Source organism: Pinus tabuliformis, chromosome 7 (assembly GCF_031772625.1).
Source record: "Pinus tabuliformis cultivar Carrire ecotype Pingquan chromosome 7, CPIR1, whole genome shotgun sequence".
Classification (NCBI taxonomy): Eukaryota; Viridiplantae; Streptophyta; class Pinopsida; order Pinales; family Pinaceae; genus Pinus; species Pinus tabuliformis.
The window spans coordinates 1694948274-1694957096 of NC_142293.1; positions in this window are offsets into that span (position 1 = coordinate 1694948274).

Here is an 8823-nt window from a genome sequence, read left to right on the forward strand (position 1 = left end):
GACCGGTATTGTTACTTACATCTCCTTGTTCATAAATCTCATTCAGATTTCTGAATCTTGGTCTTCTTGGTGTGCTTGGAGTTCCATCCGAACTTGAGGGTATTTCAGATCCCTGTGGTGTTTCAGCATTAGCTGTTTGTGGTGTAACAACATCTGTTCTTCCTTGACTTCTCAAGGCTGTTCGGATTCCAGCTTGTGGTGTGGTTTGTTGTACTTGCTGTGGTGTAGGAGGAGCCACCAAGGAAGGATTATTTGCTGCTGTCCCTTCCTCTTGTTCTTCATGAGACACAATTGTCTTCACATTCACTGTTTTATCTAAGCTTCCATCCCAAGCTTCATCTTCAATGAACTGCACATCTCTGCTTATTATTAATTTCTTGGTGGATGGATTATAGAGTTTGTATGCTTTTGACTCATCACAGTAGCCAATAAAGACACACTTCTCCCCCTTACTATCAAGCTTTTTCCTTAGCTGATCCGGTACATGTGCATATGCAACACAACCGAATACTCTCATGTGAGTGACAATTTGCTTTTGACCACTCCATGCCTCTTCGAGTATTCTGTTCATGACAACTTTAGTTGGGTATCTATTCAAGATGTAAACTGCGCAAGTAACAACTTCTGCCCAATACTCATACGGCAAATGTTTTGCCTTCAGTATACTTCTGACCATGTCAAGAATGGTCCTATTCTTTCTTTCAGCAACACCGTTTTGCTGAGGTGTATACCTTGCGGTAAACTGCTTTTGTATGCCATTCTCTCTGCAAAAACGCAGAAAGTCTTGGGAGATGTACTCTCCTCCTCTATCTGTTCTAAGCACTTTGATATAATGCCCACTCTGCTTTTCAACAAGAGTTTTGAAGTGGCGGAATTTCTCAAACACTTCACTCTTCTGTTTCAGCATATACACCCATGTCTTTCTGGTGTAATCATCAATAAAAGTTAAAACATATCTATTTCCAGCAAATGATGGTATTTGCATCGGTCCACACACATCAGAGTGAACAATTTACAAGGGTGCTTTTGCCCTTATACTCTTTCCTGCTGGAAAGCTTTCCTTGTGTTGCTTGCCCAAGATGCAGCCTTCACAAAGGCTGTCTGGTTTCTCAATCAACGACAATCCCTTTACCATGCCCTTTCTGTGCAACAGATTCAGGCCTCCGAAATTGAGATGTCCAAATCTCAAATGCCACAACCAATTCACATCTTTCACTTGTTCCTGAAAGACTTCTTGTGTTACAGCCGCAATAGTTCTGCCTTCCTTCAAATCTGCCCTGAGTTTGAGAGGAAACATTCTATTGCTGGTCATCTGCACCTGTGCAATGATCTTCTTACTTGGAGGTATGTCTCTGATAGTACACAAATCATCTTTGAAGAACACGTTGTAACCTTTGTTTATGAGCTGTCCAATGCTCAAAAGATTACATTTCAGACCAGGTACATAGTATACCTCTGGCACAATCATCTGTTCTCCATTTTTTGCTCGAATACTGACTCTGCCCTTACCCTTGACAGATATCTTATCATCATTCCCTGTTGTTACCTCAGATTTCACATTTTCATCCAGATTGGCAAACATTGCAATATTTCCAGTCATGTGATTACTACAACCTGAGTCTAAGAACCAAAAATCTTCTTGTTTGTCTTGTGCTATGTTACATGTTAACAGCACATTCTTTGGGTTCTTATCTTCTTCATTTGCAAAATTAACATTCTGCCTATTATTCATGTCATTTTGTTTTTTCTTACATTCATTGGCATAGTGCCCAAATTTCTTACAATAATGACATTGGACTTGGGATTTGTCATACCTTTGTCCATGAGCTTGCTGTTTGCTCGAACCTTCAGCTTGGTTCTGATTGCAGCTCCTTCCGCTTGTGCTAGCAGGATAATTTCTGCCTCTGTTTTGGCTTCTTCCACGACCTCTGTAATTTGCTCTGCCTCCACCTCTTCTTTGGCCAAAAGACATCTGAGTCTTGAATGCTTGCTCAAAAGAGGAATCTGTTCCTCTACTCAGTCTGTGTTCATGAGACAACAGAGAAGCACTCAGCTCATCTACCGTGAGCTGTGAGAGATCTTTTGTTTCTTCTATTGCTACCACAATAGATTCAAACCTTGAGGGTAAACATCTCAAGATTTTCTCCACAATCCTTCTATCTTCAAGAATCTCACCATGAGATCTTATCTGGGTTATCAAGCCAATAACCTGAGTGAATAATGAATCTATTGTATCAGATTCCTTCATGTTGAGATTTTCAAAGTCTCTCCTAAACATCTGCAACTTTGCAGTCTTCACCTTCTCCATGCCTTGATAGGAAGTTTGGAGAATATCCCATGCCTCCTTGGATTTTGTTGCTGCTGCAATCCGCGGAAAAACACTTTCATGTACTGATTGGAAGAGGAAAAAGAGGGCTTTGGCATCCTTCTTTCTGTCACTCTTCAACTGGTCTCTTTCTGCTGCTATCAAAGTAGCCAACGCTGTTGCATTTGCAGGTTCAACATAGCCAGTTTCAACCAGCTCCCATATTCCTTGAGAAGCAAACAATGCTTTCATTGTTATGGACCAATAACTGTAATTTTTCCCATTAAACTGAGGCAGTTGGGGATTTGTCAAACCTGTTCCAGCATCGGCCATCTTAACCTGTATTGGTAAAGAAAAGATACTGACTGTATTTTGAAAAACAAGCAAAAACTTTCTCTGCTGGAAAAATCTGCTCAAGAAACTTCTTACAACTCCTACAGTGAAAAACAATCTCTGTTTTTGACTCACTGAGTGCCTAGACTAGCTCTGATACCATGTTGGAATTTTCTGATAAATTCCATAACAGACAGACAAAAATTGCACTCTGTTTTTACACAGAAAAACAGAAAATCGCTTGCTGGAAACGGTGTTTCAGCAACACAGTTTTTTTCAGTTGCTGTAACTGGTGTTGCAGCAACGCTGTTCGTGGTGTTGCAGCAACGTAAATTTTTGACGTCAAGTATTTTTTGAGTTACGGTGTAATAGCAACGGTGACGGTGTAACAGCAACAGGAAAAATTAACTTGTATTCATCAAAATAAACTAACTGTTACAGATTTGTCTTCCTCATACTGAGGGAATTTCACAACTTCTATTACAAAACAGATTTACCAAGGAACGCTTCTGTTCCACACAAATAACATCTACCCTTTCTATCAGCAAACAACCAGAAAGCAAATTACATTCAAATTTGCACTGCTGTGCATTTCACTGTTCTGAAATTATTCTTCTTCTTCTTCACGCTGCTGCGTGCTTTCCTCTGTTCTGTGTGATTCTTCAGCTGCTGCTGCTAACATTAAAACATAACTGCTGTGTGGTATTTATATGCTGAAAGATATCTGATTAAAACAATAAAATATTACAAAATATCTTCTAATGTTTATCTCAGAATTTATTGCAGCAAGGCGGTGATGCCTTTATCAAAAACAAGTCGGCTGTCTGCAGGGGAATTCAATTGAAACTTTAATGCATATTAATGTGCAAAAATATCAAAGGCGACTTTGCTGCACCGAACAGCCTGTAACATTTACTGCAAATCAGATTCTTGTACAACTGTTCATTGTTGCAGTTGGAATTAAACTCCAACATTTATTCACTACGTAGAACCTCATTACATGGATCCTGTAAGGATAAACTCTACCAAAGGTTTCACCGCCATGTTATGATTAGCTATTTTACTTAACTCAAGATAGGAAATTGTTTAATATTTGGTCGAACTTTAATCTTTTGTTCTACTATTATTTATGGTTAATATGAAGTCTGCTAAAAAGGCTATTTACAATTCCCTTTATTTTATTGATAGGTTATATAGGCAATGATATTTTTCAGGACTTATCTCCTATTTCTATTCTACAAAACAAATAATTCTGTTGTGTTCAGTTTATCCATTGTAGGTTCAATGGTTATTAGCTCAGAAGTGAGCCTTCTATCTTACTTATCTACTGTCCAGTCAAATAAATCTTCAGAATATTTCTATCTTACTTTCCAGTAATAAATCTTTAGAATCTTTCTAGTTATCATGCAAGTCAAATAATAATATTTATAGACCAGTAATAAATCTTTAGAATCTTTCTTACTTATCTGTTATCATGCAAGTCAAATAATCATATTTATAGTCTAGTAATAAATCTTTAGAATCTTTCTATCTTACTTATATGTTATCTTGAAAGTCAAATAATAGTATTTTTCCAAAAGTCTCTCCTCTCAGCCACGAGTCTAGCAATCACATCCAGACTCTCCACCGAGCACTTTCTATCTTTCACTTCTATCTTTCACACTGGAAACTAGCAATTCTTTCGCACTGGATCTTTCGCATGGACTCCTGCACTGGATTATATCCAATTACAGTCAATACCATGGGCCTCTGGACTCCTGGGATTATATCGAGTTACTTACATTGCCTTTGGACTCCTGTCCAGCCTCAATCTCTGTATTTTCTTATCAATTGTATTGAGAATCTTTCCAACTGGTTTATTCCACCCAGCTCTAGGATAGCTTTTTTCTCCTCTTCTCCTCCCTATATTTCCCTTTCCAGGCAAAGGGTAAGTGTTTCTTGGTAACTATTTCTTTTAATTAAACAAAACAGTTTTATTCTTGTTAAAGTAACATTACCAATAATTTAGGTAACCACATTCTTGGCCTGCTCACTCAGTTAATGTTTAACATCAAAATATAATAAAACTTAAATTAACATCTCGTAAAAATCAACTTAATAATCTTAGTCATTTTTATGCAATTTTGGGGTGTTACACTATATAAATTAAATAGCTTATGAATGAAAACTATTACAAGAAGGTTCACAAAAATTCAAATCAGAAATATTCATTTATAAAATACAAACAAAACCTTTTATTAGATGATATTGACTAATAACATATATTTTTATTATATCTTGAACATATTATTTGTATTAAAAATAAGTCTAAAATTTAACACTTTCTTTCCCATATAAACACACCTATAACAAAATAGAACTTTAATAATATGTTTTTTTATTATATCTTGAACATCTTATTTGTATAAACATAGCTCTAAATTTGACTTTTTCCCAATATAAACGCACCTATCCTATGACACAATAAATCTTTGAATAGAATATAAAATAATAAAAATCAAACAGAATTAATAGAGGGTTAATAGTAAACTCATCGCTGTAGTTCTAAAAGCTTAGGGGAAGGCTAATAACAATAATAAATAGCACTATCATAAAAGTTAATGTAAATTAACGAGCAACAATATCATAAAAATAATCATCAATATTTAAAGAATTAGTGAGCCATGTTACTTAATAATGATGAATTTATAAGTTTTATGATACTGATGTAAGTAAGAGAAATAATTATATCTTAGTGTTTAGGACAGTGATGTAAGGAAAACAACTATATCTTAGTGTTTGGGTGGGTTTAGGACACTTATATAAGAAAAATGACAATTTTATCTTAGAGTTTGAGTTAGAAGTGAGTTACCTGACTTAAAATATATTTCGATCATACAAAATATACATTTTAATTTATAAAATGTAATTAACTTAATAGATTTAATCACAAATTTTTATTAAACTATATATATATATATATATATATATATAAAATATATATAGCATATAATTTTAATAAAAGTTAATGTAAATTAACGAGCAACAATATCATAAAAGTAATCATCAATATTTAAAGAATTAGTGAGCCATGTTACTTAATAATGATGAATTTATAAGTTTTATGATACTTATATAAGTAAGAGAAATAATTATATCTTAGTGTTTAGGACAGTGATGTAAGGAAAACAACTATATCTTAGTGTTTGGGTGGGTTTAGGACATTTATAAAAGAAAAAAGACAATTTTATCTTAGAGTTTGAGTTAGAAGTGAGTTACCTGATTTAAAATACATTTGGATCATACAAAATATACATTTTAATTTAAAAAATGTAATTAACTTAATAAATTTAATCACAACTTTTTATTAAACTTTTATATATATATAACATAGCATATAATTTTAAAAATAAAAAAAATTAATGTACAATTAATTTTTAACTCATTGCTAAATAGTTATCAAACCTTAATTGTAATAATAATGAATAATAATATCATGCAAATAAATGCAGCATTAACAAAGAAGTATAAAGTAATTTCAAGTTTAGAGAATTAGTGTTGCTATATAAGCGAAATGGCTGGACGTTAATGCAAACAAGAAAGATAATCCAGATAACATTAGCAATAATTCAAATCTCAAGATTGGAAATCAAATGAATGACCAAGAAACATTTTAATAATATAAATAAATTACAAAACTCCATTTATAAAATTTAATTAATTTAATAATTTTTTTTTTCATGATAAATAAATGGTTAAATCTAAACTATAATAATAAAAAATTCCAAAATCATACTCCCTCCCATTCCATTTTTTTCATTAAAAAATACATTACAAAAAATAAAACATACCTTTCTATAATATAAACTTGTTAGGGTGGAATAGCACCTCTTCTACTTTAGAGTTAAACCATGTTGAATATAAATTTTGTTTTGAAATTATAATTAATATATTTTTAAAACGATATTAGTTTTGGTGTGGACTAAAACCATTTCCTTCTAGGAGTGTGTAAAGGATATTTTTTCCTGGTCAAATTCAATAATAAAAATTCAAGTTCTATAAGGGTTTTATTATTATTCAAATTATTAAATTTATTATTTATATAAGAGTTTATATTATTCAAATTATTAAATTTATTATTTATATATAAATGTCTTAAGAAATTATTACATAAATAATGGAGATATTTTAAATTTTTAAAATTATAAGAAATAAAACATTTTAGTGTTTAAAAGAATAAATTTGAGTTTATTTGAATAAAAAATCTAAATTTTTTGATCCAAACAACTCAAATGAGCCTGCTTTAAAGAAATTCTGACATTATTGCACTTCACAAGTTTTAATGAACAATTCCTCATTTTATCTTTTTGAAATCATGCAATGTGATAAAGTAGCCCGCAAGAACAGAAACATACTTAAAACTTAAAAATCCTTAAGTATTGTTAACATAGCCGCTTTACATCAGAGCTTACCCACATTGCAAAACTTATAACAAGTGCGATATAAAAATCCCTAAGAACCACTATGATTACAATGTGCGATAAACCTTTCGGACTTGATATAACAATTAACGCAATTCTATAAATATGTTGCGTTTGGATGAAACACAAATTGGAAAAAGGTAGGCCACTCCATTCACTTCCAATCTTCCGATTGTGATAAAGCTCTTTATTAAAGCGCGAATTTAATAAAATCATAAGGATAAATAAAACAAAGGAAAAGTGTGTTTAATAAGTCATTGCTTGGGCCCGCACCACTACCACATCATTCCTCGCAATTTCATAATTACAAAAGGCTTTTGGTCATTTCCATTGTCCTCCGCTCCGTACCCCCGATTGTGATATTACGATCATCGCATCACGAACTTCCAATACCCAAACCACCGATACAACGGTATCGCAATCACATATCGAGATGTTTAAGATTACCGTTTGAAATGTTTTTGCGATACGATCTATTAATGCAATAATAAATTATCACGTAAAGCCATGATTTCGGTTATTAAGGACTTGTAACAATATTTATGATTTAAAGCCCCAAGGTGATTTGATGGCCTATATGTAGATATTTCAGATTTGTTCGCATTTAAACTATATTCACCATCATTTCAAACCTTGTATGTTCAAACTCTCCCGCATTTCAAACATGTTCTTCTTCATTCCTATATGTTTCCAATTGCAGGTTAATCTTGAAAAGCAATAGTGTAACAGAATGACCAAAGAAAAGAAAGGAAAGAAAGCCATGGAAGCTTCACAATTCACATCTTCTGCTTCCGATGTAACAGAAATGCCCCCGCTTTTCTTGGAAATTACGTGCACAATAGATAGTGGAACATCCTTCTGGGAGTCTGTATCAATTTCTTGACAGTGAAGGACCCAAGGTAATTTAGAGAGTGGCAACAACAGACGCTACTTCACCTTCTAAAGCCTCCAACTATGAAGCTGCTATCTCTTTCCTTAACAGGATTGTTGCTCGACCCAAGATCCTTCCTCATACCGATATGGTAAAATGGATAATTGACAACATCAATATCGCCGATATGACATTCTTGAATTCAAGAAAAATAGTCATCGGGTCTTTTACAGCTCAAGATTTGAAGAAAATGTACCATATACCCGACCCACAAAAGGTATATGGTAAATTTTTCCTCGAAGAGTTTGCAAGTGGAAATGACATAGAATCAGATCCAATTAAATGATGGAGATCCTACCCAAACAAACACAAACATGAAAAGTCAGGTATGTACTCTTTATCTTCTCTCACCTCTCCCTATTCTTTTATCACAACTATGATGTGTAGTCTATTTGGGTACCCTAATACAACTAAATTCTCAGTCGAATGGGTTCCTATTATTGAAGCAACATCAAATTTTTATATAATGGATTGGGGCACTATACTTTCAAATAATATTGCCTCCCAAATCCGAGAATACAAACAAAACCAATATGTTACTGCTAGAGTAGTTCCATCATTCTTTATGAGCTCATATATCATGGATGTGTTCTGTTTCACTTCAGATTTCCCAACCATGGGATGGAAATGGACCATTCAAGACCCCACTCCTATCCATGTATACCATAAAATCCTATGGGAGTCTAATTTCCATACTCATTTTTATAAAATTTGCAAAGGAGTCATGTTGTTAATACATCAAGTAATTTTTTATAAAAGAGCCCCAAGACTGTGTGAAGAGGTCAAAATTAATT